Source organism: Terrapene carolina, unplaced genomic scaffold, assembly GCF_002925995.2.
Source record: "Terrapene carolina triunguis isolate 2854851 unplaced genomic scaffold, T_m_triunguis-2.0 Scaffold194, whole genome shotgun sequence".
NCBI classification, from domain to species: domain Eukaryota; kingdom Metazoa; phylum Chordata; order Testudines; family Emydidae; genus Terrapene; species Terrapene triunguis.
In genome coordinates, this window is record NW_020664545.1 from 3,419,549 (window position 1) to 3,433,169 (window position 13,621).

The window sequence follows — 13,621 nt, forward strand, 5'->3', positions numbered from 1 at the left end:
CAATTTGCTACGGTTCTAAATGACACACCATCGCCAAACAAAAACTTGAAAGGTTTCATTTCAAAATGGATGAAACAGTTTTGACGTCTTTAGGAAAATATGGAATTTTTTTCAGCTGAAACTATTCACTGAATTCGACCCAAATTTGCAAATAGTTTTAGTGCCCTGGGGGGGGGGGAGAATGCATTTTTGGTGAATTTATTGTTCATTGAAAAAGTTTCCCCCAGCTCGCCCCAGAAGTTCCAAATCGTCTAGGGAAATGGTAAAAATATTTGGGGGTTTCCTCCCCATATCCCTCAACATTTTCTCTTTCCTCTTCTCTTCCCCCAACAAAAATCTTGAAATAAAAATAATCAGTTTTCAAAAAAGATGATTTTGTATTTTCTTGGGCTTTTAAAAAAAAACAAAAACAAAACACTAAAAGAAAATCCCCAAATTAAAACATTTTTAGCAACAATTTTCATCTTTTCAACGCACAAAAGAAAAAGGGAAATCTCCTCCCCCCCACCAAGGTGTTTTTCTGTCTCCTGGCCCAGCTGCTCCCCGGCACACAGACTGCCGCTCGGTCCCAGCTCCCGGGCCTCTGCCTGCTTCTCACAAACCTCCCAGCATGGCCAGGGGGCTAACCTGGGCCAGGCGTTACGCAGACACAGGCGCCACCTGCCCAGGTTGCCCTCATGGGGAAGCCGAGCTGATCCTGGCATCCTCGGGTGGCTCTCCCAAGCGTTGGCAGCCCCCGCGGCTTCCTGGCAGTGCTGGGTCTTGTCCCCTCTCCCCCTGAGCAGGTCCCCTCGGGGCGGGTTTGTGGGCAGTCTGGTCCTCTGACCACGCTACTCTGCCATTGTTAGCAGTCTATCCAGGCATTCCCTGGATGTACCCACGGGGCAAAAGGCCCAGTGCTTCTCAATGTCCCACCTCTAATAGCAGGTGGGTTAGAGCCACCCCCCCGGGCTCTCTGTGGTTTGCATTGGCATCACCTTACCCTGGCGTTCCACACTAGATCACTTTCCCGGCACGCTGCCACATGCGTCACCCCCGTTCGGCCCAGCCCCCCCTTCTGCCTGTCAGAGGATTTTGTGGGTAGTTCTGATCAGGAAAAGGGGGGATTCTCTGGCGTCATCCTGAAAGCAGCAGAACGACTCAGAAACATGGACGCCGTCTCATTTGGGGGTCTGCATTCATCCCTGCGGCTGCCACTGGCCGCTTTCTGGGAGCCTAGGTCTGGGTCCCTCAAACCTCCCATTCCTGCCCCCTCTGCTGGACGACAGCCCCTGGGATTGGGATTGGCGGCGTTCGGTTTTTCGCAGGCCGACTGAGAAGAGCAATGTTCATTTTTAAGCCTTTTATTTTTTTTAAAAATCATCAATTTTCAGATTTGTGAGAATCTCCCGGGGGCTCGGACAATTATCTAATGTTGAGATTCAAAAAGTTCCAGCTTCGTAGCCATTAACACACAAATTGTCAACGTCACGTGTCAAGCTAGCCAAAGGGAACCGCCTTTAAGCCCACCCAACCTTCTCCAGCAGCTCTTCTCTTGCTTTGCTGCTCCGTGAACTTCAATCAGCAGCTGCGGAAATATTTCACTGGATTGTGTGAAAAATCGACATTTCCTGATCCCCATGGAAGGACTGGCCTCAGGAAGGCACCCCTGTGTCTCTAACACACAAAACGTTTCTAGCCAACACAGTTCCCATAGAAGCTCCAAACACAACCTGTGGAGCAAGGCCTGCAGAGAGTCAGACAATCGCTCTGGGAGCGGGAGCTGCCCTGAGCGTCACTGACATAGTGACAGCTGCCTGAATCTGCCGAGAGCCGGAGACAATTGCTCCAAAGGGGGGGGGGGGGGGGAGCTGCCCCATACATCTCGAGCTATTAACTCCAAAACCAACTGCTCAGAGTATTCTCCCCCCACACACACATACACACTAGGCTAATCCTGGGAGAAGGGCATTGACCCCCCCCTCATCACTGTCACTCGAAGTGGGGAGCAGGGCCGTGGCACAGGGAGAGAGGCCGATAGTACAGGAGCAGAGCTGCGGGGGAGCCCTCGGGCTGCAGCATGCCTAGGGGCTTGCCTTGGCCTCGCCACGCCCCGACCCGCTCACCGTAATAAACCACATTCCTCACCGGGCGGTAGAGACGCATGCCAGCTCAGAGGGTGCCAACTCTGACGGGCTGAGTCACCCAGCCGCCGAGAGCAGCATCTCAACGCGGGAGAGACGGTGCCGGCTGCTTCAGTCAAAGAGCCGCACTTTGGGGGCGTGCCGAGCAGTGGAAAGGGGCCACCTCCCCCCCGTAGCTATGGTGATGCCAGCCTGGCAAATCCCCCTGCGCCGCTCCAGTCTCCGCGACTCGCTGGAGCTCTGCTAGGTGTATTTATTCTCCAGGGGCACACCGCACACCTGTCCAATTAGCCGAGCCCCAAGCCAGAGCTGCAAGCCAGCATCTCCCAGGATGTTTGCTTAACACCAGTTAAACTTTGCTTCAGCAAGCTGGCCCCGTGACAGGCAGAGCCGGGCTGTTACTTCAAATGGGACCTTCCTGAGGTCAAGGAGTGCCAAGTACCTCTTGCAAGGTGTCACGTGTCCCTTGCCAGCTGCCACGTGCCCCCACAGGAGCCCACGTCCCTGGCAGAACTTCAGCCCTTGTGCAGGACTGGGCCCTGAGCAGCTTGCGCCGCCCCTGGGCTGGGCTGCAGGGACCGCCGTGGGCCTCAGACCCGTTTGCACCAGCCTAGCTGGTCCCAGCTCACGGCTAGCAACCCCCCCCCCCCCACCCCCCCACCCCCCCCCGCACGAACCACAAAGCCTCCCCCCGCAGTTCCTGGGCCAGCTCACGCCGGAAGCCCAGGGAGGGGCCTGTCCCCTGTCCTGGTCGGGGATGGCTCAGCCTCAGGGATGCCCTGGGCAGATGGAGGCCAGCGGCGAGGCAGCGAAGCCTGGCGTGAGGGGTCAGGGAGCAGAAGTGGCAAGATCGAGGGAGATTTGAAGAGGGTGAAAGCAAGGAAACGCCCGTCACCAAAATCCCTCTTCGCCCAGGGCTGGGCCCCTTTGCAACCCAGCGCCTTGGCACGCCTGCGCTCCCCCCCTCAGCGGCCACCGCCGCCCACCGGAGCAGCCAGATGCAGAGCAGAGGAATGTGCTCGTTTGATGGTTAGAGCCGTACCGGGCAGAGGTCTTGCCCGGCACGCGATGCAGCCACCTCTTGGGTGGGTCACAGCGCCGCTGCTCCCGAGCGAAACAGAGCCCCGCATCCAACCCAGACCGCTGGGGCGTGGAACGGAAGAGCCGAGCGGGCCTCAGCCAGGGGCCAGCCCTGCTCTTTGCAGAAAGGGGCTGTGGGGGAAATTAATCCCGGGTTTTAAATGTCAGCCAACATCCTGCTTACACCAGGACACTGCCGAAGGGAGACAGCACCTTCCGGCGAGAGCTCCTGTCCCCACACTTACCCCGCCCCGCCCTGCTTAGCGTCGGGGAGCGGCCGGTTCAGCAGATAACCCTCTGCTGACTCCAGGGCCTCATGGGGCATAGGAATTCCCCCTCCCTCCAACCCAAGCCCGGAAGCCACTGCCCCCCTGCAAGACGGCACTGGACGGAGAGAGCCCCACCCCGAACCCAACTATTTAGCTTAGCCCTTAGCTCCCTGGAACACAGAATCTGCCCTGCACCCCCTGGCACCCAAAGGGCAGGAATCGCCCCACGATGCCCCCACCCCTTCCCACAGCCTGGCTGTCAGGTCACCGTCCCAGCAGGCGGTTTTGCAGCCACCGAATAGGAGCCGGTGCCATGCCAGCCTGTTGACACCAGGCCCAGCCCCCGGGTCCCAGGATGTGGGCCAGGCATCGGGGACAGCTGGGAGTCTGCCAGCCTCTTGCTTATCCCCATCACTGGTGCGGCTAATTCGTAGGCCACACCTGCCTGGGTGAGCCGGGCGTCCAACAGGCCTAGGTCTGCCTAGGAGTCGCTCCTGCTTCCCCGGCCGAGCCCCCAGAACCAAGTCAGGATCCACCCCAGGGGACAGGACAGCTGGGTTCTGCCCCACTGGATCCCTTAAAGCCCTTAGCTCTTTAACCCTTTAATACCCAGCCTTGGGGTCAATGGGATGTCCTCATCTCCCGTCTCCCAGGCTCTCGCCCCGCTCCTGGGGCCTGTCTACACTACCCCTTTTACCATGCTCTGGAGCAGACCTGAGCAACTTGTCCAAAGCCCACGTCTGCTGCTAGCTCCCGGCCTGGGGCTCAGAGCGCACCTCACCCTCCCGACAGACCGGGGAAGGAGCTCGCTCACTCTACAGCCCGGCGGCTCCTGCGCTGGGGGAAATTGTGCGACGTCGGCGATGGGAAAGACAAAATAAAAAAGATAGAGGAGCAAGAAACACCGCGCGCACAAAAATGTGCACAGAAGAAATTTTTTGCGCACACGGCCTGTCAAAAATTAGAGGGACCATTGGGCATGGGCGAGCTCGGGGACGTTCTTCCGCCTGCCTCTCGCTGGCTTTGTGGAGCTGGGACCTCTCTCCTAACTGGAGGAAGGAGACACCATCTGGGCCCTGGGCCTGGGCCATGATGGCTCTGCATCGAAAACAGCGAGCGTGGGGCCGTTCGTCACAGGGTGAAAATCTGCAGCCTGGAGGAGACTTTCTGTCCCTTCGGCTGGTTTTATTCCAGCCTCCCAGCCAATCATGGTACGCGTTCCACTCAGCAAGGAGGGAAGGCAGGGAACCAGCCATGACTAGACCGGAGGCAGGGGGGAATTAGGTGCTGTATTAGAATAGACTACCTGCCTCTAAGGTACCTGCTCGCCTCGCAATCTGTGATGTCTTTCTCCTCCCAACGCCCCTGTAGTAAGTGAAGGCCCTGATAAAGGCCCAGTATGAGGCTTGAGGCCTGAACTAAAGAAATGGTCAAGACTTTGCTAACATAAAGCAAAGTTAAGCCGTGAGCCAAAGGCAGGCCCTGCTCACAGACGCTGGCAAGGAAAGGGCTGATGCTGCAAAAAGAGACATACCTAAAAGGTACTGGACACCAGATATCAGAACATACACGATACTGGAACATTCGACAGATAACATGGAACAGGCCGACCCATCCCAATGACAGGGGCAAAAGGGTAAAATGATGGATAGAGTTGTTTTGTTCGAACCAACATGTACAAGGTGAGAGGCGGCATCTTACTACGTAGAGGGGTTGTACCTTGCTACGTCAGGAGTGAGGTGTAACTTGTTTGTACCTGTGTATAAAAATGTATCCCTGGGGTGGTGTCTTTGTCCGGCCACGGGGGCAGTGGAAAGTCCCGCCACTGAGCCGGGTCCTTGCCAAGAGGCACTTTCTCGTAGTATGCCCTGAATTAGGCTCAGAAACCTACAGGGAACTGCAATTGTGTCCGAGGTCGCAATAAACCTACTCAATGTGATTTTGCATCTTACTAGACTCTGTGGTTATTGGGGGGTTCTTGTCGGGTTTGCTGGGTCAGCTATCTGCGCAGAGCTGGGGCAGCACAAAGAGGGAACACACTCACGCAGCCGAGTGATATCAACAGGAGAAAGCAGAAGCACCACACCAGTAGCATCTCACAACAGCCCCTTACAGAGGGGGAACCGCAGCACAGGGCGGCTGAGATCACCCAGGCAGCCTGGAGCAGATCAGATCCCCAGCCCACTGCACTAACCACTGCACCATCCTGCCTCCCTTGCAGCCTGGACTCGGCTCCCTCGGACTGGGAGCAGCTGTATGGGGAAGGTGCCTGTGCTGGGGGGGCGGGGGGGGAAGAGACGAGAGCAGCATCCTGCTGTCAGGGCCTGATCATTCAGATCTTCTCTGACAAGGCCTGGCTCCTGCCCCCTAACCCAGCAGATGGGGCCAGGTTTCCAAAACGCCGCGGGACCCACTATCCAGCCCGGGATTTTCAAAGCTCCCATTCGGGCCCCTTAGCAGCCAGACTCTGGCAATCCCCCCTAGCAGACACATTGCTCGGCATGATCTCTGGTGCCATCCCAGGCCAGGTCTCTCCCCCCACCAACACAAGCTCATTCCCAGTAGGAGAGAGAGGATCTCCTCCATCCCCACCGCCACCACGTCCATAGTTCACCTGGAGGGGACCCTGCTACGTCGCAGGCCTCTTTGGGGCCGGCACAGCCCGGGTCCCTTCTGCCCCAAGACGCTCCCCCCATCCCGGCTCCGTTTTAGCCACTCATCAGAAACAGGAGCTGGGTCATTTGTTCCATACCAGGAAGGACCGCCCCTGGCTCAGGCAGGAAAACTCGGTGGCCTGTTACTGCCTGGAGCTTGAAGCCAGGAAAGAGGAGTTTATCTGGAAAGGGAAGAGGGCAGCTGTCTGGAACAATAGCAAGGAAACCCTCCTAGTCTCCCTGCCCCCCCAGTCTTGCCCCGGGGTAGCTACTCGCTGCAGAGTGAGCAGGTGAGCAGCAGGAAGGGCGGGGCTGGCCAGGGGAAATGGGGCATGAATGGCATGGCCAGAGGCACACTGATCCGGCTGGCCCTGTGCTACCAGCATGCCCCTTCCTGTTGGGGGTGGGCGCAGGCTGCGCCACACAGCTCCCCCGCCCAGTGCCCCCTGGATCCATTATGCCCAGAGCTCCCCCACAACAAATGCACAGTGTTGTGCACACCACCACCCCTACCCAGCGCCCCCCCACCAACAGCCCCACCACAGCTGCCCAGCACCCCACACAGAACCCACCCACTCGCTAGTTTCCCAATACACACAGATTTCCTCTCCCTCCCTCCCTGTGCCCTTCCCCACAGCCCCACCACCACAACTACACAATGCCCCACACAGACCCCGCCTGCCCAGTGCCCTGACACACACAGATCTCCCCCACTTCCCAGCACCCCCCCCCAACAGGCCCCCACTGCCTAGCACCCCAAAACACACAAATCTCCCCCACTGCCCAGCGCCCTCCACACCCTCACAGCCCAGTACCCCCCCCCGCACACACACACACCTCCCAGACACTCACCATCACACCCTGCCCCCTTCCCTGGCCGCACTCACCAGCCCTGCTGGGAGGTCTCTGGCTCCTAGGGTGAGAGCGGCGAGGGGAGTCTCCACGCGCTGCGGCCGCCACAAGCGCGAGCTCCGTGGCGGGTGGCTCCCATTGGCCGGGAAAGGCGCCAATGGGAGCTGCTGGAGCCGCGGAGCGGGGCTTGCAGGCACCGGCAGCACGCAGAGCCCCCCACACACACACACCCAGCCAGAGGGACCTGCCAGGGGGCGAGGGGAGTCCCAGCGGTGCTTATCTGGAGCGGCTCCCAGGAAGCATCTGGCAGGCAGGTCCCTCTGGCTCCTAGGGTCGTGGGTCAAGTTGGGTCAAGTGGGGAGGGCGAGGGGCTCTCTGCCCGCTGCCGGCGCCTGCAAGCCCCCCCCCCTGGCAGCACGCAGAGGAGACCTCCTCGCCGCCTCTGTGCCTGGGGCTGCACTGCAGGCTCGTGCCGGCGGGCGGGCGCCGGGAGCTGCGCTGCCCCAGGAAGAAGAGGTGAGCGGCGCCGGCGGCAGCTTGCGGTCCTTCTCCACCAGACGGTCCCCATATCGGGACGATGTAAGGTCGGGACGCGGGACAAGTCCCCTAATATCGGGACGTCTGGTCACCCTAGGATGAGATCCCTCATTTTCCCTCTCGGTTTCCTTTTCTACCTTAGGTATTAACCTTTAAAAATGTAACTTATTTTGTGCAACAAACCTCGATGTCAACTCTGCCCACATATCTACACCAGCAACACCATCACAGGACCTAACCAGATCAGCTACATCATCACCGGTTCATTCACCTGCACATCCACCAATGTTATATATGCCATCATGTGCCAGCAATGCCCCTCTGCTATGTACATCGGCCAAACTGGACAGTCACTACGTAAAAGGATCAATGGACACAAGTCAGATATCAGGAATGGCAATATACAAAAACCTGTAGCAGAACACTTCAACCTCCCTGGCCACACAATAGCAGATGTAAAGGTAGCCATCTTACAGCAAAAAAACTTCAGGACCAGACTCCAAAGAGAAACTGCTGAGCTTCAGTTCATTTGCAAATTTGACACCCTCAGCTCAGGATTAAACAAAGCCTGTGAATGACTAGCTGTGACGAAGTGGGACTGTTCTTAATGTTTTCCTCAGTTTCCCCTATGCAGTTCTTAAGTATCTAGGTGGTGGGATAAGGGTGTATGGTTGCTGCAGAGCAAAGGGCCAGTGTACATAAATGCCCGACACTCTGTCTCCTAGCAACTGATGGCCTGGGCCCCTCCTCTGCAAAGGTGCCAACTGAAGGTGTTGGAGACAAAGGGATCAGGTGACCTCCTGGCCCGGGAAAGAGACAAAGCCCAGAGAAGGAGGGGCTGGACGGGGGTTGGAGTTTGGAGCTGGCTGGGGACTGGAAGGGAGGGCAGACGGGGTCTGCCTCGCTGGGCCCCAGAATGGACACAGCGGAGGGGTCCCGTTCGCTGGACCTACAAGCTCTGTTTTAGACCGTGTTCCTGTCATCTAATAAACCTCTGTTTTACTGGCTGGCTGAGAGTCACGTCTGACTGTGAAGTGGGGGGTGCAGAACCCTCTGGCTTCCCCAGGACCCCGCCTGGGCGGACTCGCTGTGGGAAGCGCACGGAGAGGCATATGCTGAATGCTCCCAGGAGAGACCCAGGAGGTGAAGCCGTGTGAGCGTCTTGCCCTGAAGACAGTCTGCTCCGAGGGAGAGGAGGCTCCCCAAAGTCCTGAGTGGCTTTGTGGGGAGCAGTTCCAGAGCATCGCCCGGGGACTCCGTGACCCTAGCCAACTACAAAAGCAGTTTCTCCTCCCTTGGTGTTCACACCTCAACTGCTAGCAGAGCACCTCACCCTCCCTGATTGAACTAACCTTGTTATCTGCAGACTGATTCTTGCCTGCATATTTATACCTGCCTCTGGCAATGTCCATTACATGCGTCTGCACGAAAGCTTATGCTCCAATACTCTGTTAGTCTTAAGGTGCCACAGGACCCTCTGTTGCTTTGTACAGATCCAGACTAACACGGCTACCCCTCTGATACTTATTTTGTTTAGGCTCTCCTTGAGTAGTTATCACTATTAGTCCATAAATAACTTTACTCTTGTGTTTGTATCTTCCATTTATTCTGCAGCAATGCTTCTTTTACCCTCCCCCCATCTTCCTGTGTAGCCCACTCTGCTTCTGCAAGGCCCCCCCAGAGACATAGAGCAAAGCACGGCCCCCCATCTCCCCTATAGCAGCTGAGCCCAGGGTAGCTACTCACTGCAGAGTGAGGATTTCAACACCGCCACCTGGTTCAGGATCTGCCTGCTGCTGGGCACGGAGCAGCGCCTCTCACCTGCCGGCTGCCTTCAGCAGGTGACTGGGACCTGGCCGCGGCAGGCTAATGAGGCAATCAGGGTGTTTGCCCCCTCCCACTCAGGAGGAGTTCATCTGGCAGCTGTGCAGCGGCTGCTCCAGCCAGCTCCTCAGGAAGGGGCTGGGGCAGAAGCCGCTGGCAAAGTGCCGCCAAGGTGTGCCTCACCCGTGCGTGCCACCGGGCAGATCCCCACTCAAGGGGGCCGCTCGAAGCTAACCCTAGGGCCTCAGAGCAAAGCGTGGTCAAACGGGAGGTTCAGCCCTGTGAGGCAGTGTGGGCCAGTGGGCAGAGCCCCGCTCAGGGCGCCAGCCCGGTGCCTTCTTCCTGCTTCTGCTCCGTGACCCTGTCCCCTTGCAGTGCCTCAGTTTCCCCTCCCACCCTTTGTCTGGCTGGCCTCCTTAGATTGTAAGCTCTTTGGGTCAGGGACTCAGCATGTATTTGTGCAGCGCCTGGCACCACCCTGCTCCCTTCTGGGGCCTCTAGGTGCTGAGGAAATTCCTCTACATTAGAAGAATCTGGCTTTTCGCAGGGAAACCCCTAAGCGAATGCCATAGCTTTAGAGCAAGCCAACGCTGCCAAGGGCAGGAGCAGCCCAGGTGGCAAGGGCGAAGAGGGGTTGATCCTGCTCTCCCAACTCTTGCCCCGGCGAGGCTGGCACGTACCTTGCAGAGGGCAGACAGACAACCACGTCCAGCTGACGCACAAACCACAGCACCTGGGCAAGAAGCAGGGAACCCTACCGCAGGGCCAAGAGGAGCCTCTCCATTAGCTGGCAGCAGTAGTATGACTTTTATCCTTGCGGGCGACACAGAAACACCCCCCTTAGGCTATAGCAGTGGGGCCTGCTTGCTATTTTGTTGCCAACACAACTGATAGGAAAGACGCTTTGTGAGTGTCGTCCCGCCCATGCACAAATTAACCCCAGAGGAGCCACGCAGCAGGAGGGCTGGGGCTGCCCCGCCCCCATGGCCCCTCCCCAGTGCCTCACTGGTTCTTCAGCACCTGCTCCCAATGGCAGGGACCTCCCGCTTGCCTGGGGAGCTTGTTCCCACGCCCTTGTGCTGTTCCTGCTCTCGCTGCTTTCGGAGTCAGGCAGGTGACTGGTGAGGGCTGGGGGAGGATAACATGCCCCTGCCTCCCTGGAGCAGGAATGCTTGGAGATCCCCCGGCGAGAGGGGCACGCCCTAGTGCCAGGAGCAGGTGGCGTGTGGGTGGGGAGTGGGCTGGGAAGTCTGTGCCCTGGAGGGCCCGGTTCCAGCCGGACCCAGCTCAGGTGGGGCGGGACTGACTGGTGCTGGGGGGAAGAGAAGCCCTTTGCCCGGCAATGAAATGGGGCCGACCTTGGGCCGCATGGCACTGGGCTGTGCCGGGAGGCCAGGGGACACAACCTGAGCCTAGTTCCATGGGGGCCAGCTCTGTTGTCCCAGCCCTAGGGCGGGCGGCACCTGCCTTCCTGCTTACCCAGCCTGGGGCGGCCTGGCCCACGCAGGGCAGCCGAGTCGGGGTGGGGCAGCGTGGCCTGGGGGGTTGTTTATTGCGAGCCAGGCTGGTCCCCCTCCACTCCGCCTGGGGCCCGGCTCAGCCACCTGGCTGGGCTGGGTCAGGAGGTGCAAACCCAGCTGCTGGCCCAGCGTCCCCTGCAGGAGCCGCTGCCCGCTGGGAACATCCCCGCTGGGCTGGGGCGGCTCTAGAGCAAAACGCCAGTGCCGAGCTCCGGGACGGTTCGCACGTGGATCCCAGGTCCAGGGCCCCTCGCCACCCTTGGGCACTTCCCCCGGTGACTCCCCGCCCACCAGCCAGGGAGGGGTACCATCAAGGAGGGTTCCCGTTGCTCCGCAGCGTCGGTTCCTCTCCCCGTTCAGCAGCTGGCAAAGCCAGGACACTGGGCCGCCCCCCTCAGCCCCCCAGGACCCCTCCCACAGCTCCCACCTGCTGCCTGGCTGCTCAAAGAAAGCCCCAGGAGTTTCCTTTTACAACTGAACATCGCTGCTTTCATTCTTGGGGGGTGGGGGGCAGCCGAGGCTGGAAACCCCCCCTTGAGCTGCCGAACGCTGGACCCCTCACTGCCCCAGTCCCCTCTGCCTCCCCCCCCCCTAGAATTTTCCATAAACGCCAAGGCAGGACAGGCAAATGGAGGGGGGGGAGGCTGAGGGATCAGGCCCTGCCCCTAGCTCCCCCACGGGAGGACCTGGGAGGAGATGGACACACACCCGTTCCCCCCTCCCCTGGCTTGGCACGCCTACCTGCACCTCCACCCGCCTCCACTCAGCAGTAGCAGGAAGGGCGCTTTTGCTAACTCAGGAAATGATCTATAGCCTGTGACCAGAGCCCTTGGCCACATTCCCGCTGGGGGGGGGCTGGAGAGGAAGGGGAGGATGGGCAGTGTGGGGTGGGGGTGGCGGCTTTCTCTGCAGTTGGAGAAGTAACCTGGCCCTGCCCTTCAACCCCCTCCCCTTTGGAGTTAGGGGGTAGGGCCCTGACCCCATCTATGTAACCCGCGTCAATGCCCAGGGCCGGCGGCTCGTTCCGGGGGGCCAAGAAGGTGCCAGTGAGGCTGTGGTGGGGATTGACACCGAACGGGCAGCGGCCTTTGCCCCGAACAGAGGCGGCCCCAACGCACTCCGCCAGCTGGCCCAAGTGGGACGTGTCCCGATCGCCTTCCACTGCACCCACGTCGCTTAGCCCAAGACAAGCCCTTGTGGTGCCCTCCCGCCAGCTCGCTTTGATCCCCGGGCGGCCGTGGGGTGCCCTGCCCCGGGGCCCACTGCCGTGCCGAACGTGTAACCTGACCCAATGACAGCCAGTGCCCTGGGCCATTCTCGGCTTGTGCCCCAACCTAGAGTGGCTCGGCCAGGCAGCCCCAGCCGCCCACGGCCCGGAGGGCACTGGCGGGGCACCATACAGCCGGCCAGAAGAGGGGCAGGACGTTTAATCGGTCAGCGACTGCCGAGGGCACCTGGCAACGCTCGGCCCAGTTAGCTGCAGAGGAGGAGGTGGATCCAATGGTGCAGGCACTGCCCGGGGACCTGCGAGAGCCCGTTTGAGTTCCCAGCTCTGCCCCCACCCCCCTTGGGCACGTGGGATGGCTGCCATGCACCGAAAGCCCAGCGTAGCGGGAGCTTGGAGGGCTCGGCCTGGAGCCCATCCCCTTATTGCTCGACTGCTTCTGGGCCAGGCCCAGCTGGGAATTCTCCCTCGCCTTGGTGTGGCTTCGCCCAGCCAGGCCATGGTCTGACGCCCCTGTGATGGGCATGGCGCTCACAGGCCTCGAGGCTTGGGGGGGTGGCGGCGCTGGCACTGTCTGTTCCCCCTGCCACCACCCTGGGACCCTGGACACAGCACGTGTTGTGGGACAGACCCATCTTCTCCCCCCGGCCACCTCTAGCCCTCCCACCCTGCCCCCACAGGCACTGTGTAACAGCAGGATGGGTGCCCTGCAAAAACACTATCCCAGTTTGGGGGGGGACCCCAAGGAAGTTAACCCCAGAGCTCCTGAGGAGCGCAGTTGCTTGCAAGCACTGCAGCTACGGGGCTGCCCCTCATGTCTATTGACAGGGGTGGCGTGGGGCAGGGCTGATCATGGGTTTGATGTGGGGTGGGAGTTGGGGGCAGCATCTCAGCAACACACAGCAGGCCTGGGGACCAGGCAGACAGAGATGGCTGGAGGCAGGCAGCGTGTGTGTGTGTGGGGGGGGGGCTGGCACTGGGGGCTGAGCCTGCCAGGTCGTGCCAGCGTCACACCCCAAAACCCATTTACCCAGGCTCCCAGCCAGCCCCTTGGGCACAGCAAGGCTGTGGGCTGAGCAGCCCCAAGATGAAAGGTCCCAGACCCCATTCCCCCCCAGCAGGCAGCCTGCACCCCCTGGCTGGGAAAGGCCCCGTGTCCCCTTCCCCACCCCTCCTAGTGCCCCTCGGCCCTTGTCTACCCCTGGCATTAATCAGGAACAGCTCATGTGCTTTGAACTCCCCCCACCCCTGACTCCACATTAACGTCCAGGCGCAGACAAAGCCGCTGGCTTGTCCCTGCTATGCAGCTGGCCCAGCCACGCGCGGCTCTCGCCCTCCCGGGGGGGCAGTGAGCACACCACGAAGCAGACGGGCTATCCCAGAGCAGCGGCAGGGCCTGGATCCTGGGCTGGGCTGCAGCCTGCAGGGCCCCTTCCAAGCCTGTTTGCAAAATGTGAAACTGGGGTTCTAGCTCAGCCCGCCCCCTCCTTCCTCCCGCAGCACCTCCCGGGGCTGGAGATCCAGGCTGTGGGTTCAG

General features: G+C 60.0%; 1 protein-coding gene across 1 annotated transcript in view; it reads right to left on the bottom strand.

The window, feature by feature from the left end:
* Positions 1–6,169, bottom strand: part of B3GNT3 (UDP-GlcNAc:betaGal beta-1,3-N-acetylglucosaminyltransferase 3) — an 11,082-nt gene extending 4,913 nt beyond the window's left edge. Inside the window, exon 1 of the mRNA XM_026655009.1 lies at positions 6,087–6,169. The gene's annotated coding sequence lies outside the window, so the exon portion shown is untranslated. The remainder of the gene's footprint in view (positions 1–6,086) is intronic.
* Positions 6,170–13,621: the final 7,452 nt, after the last annotated feature.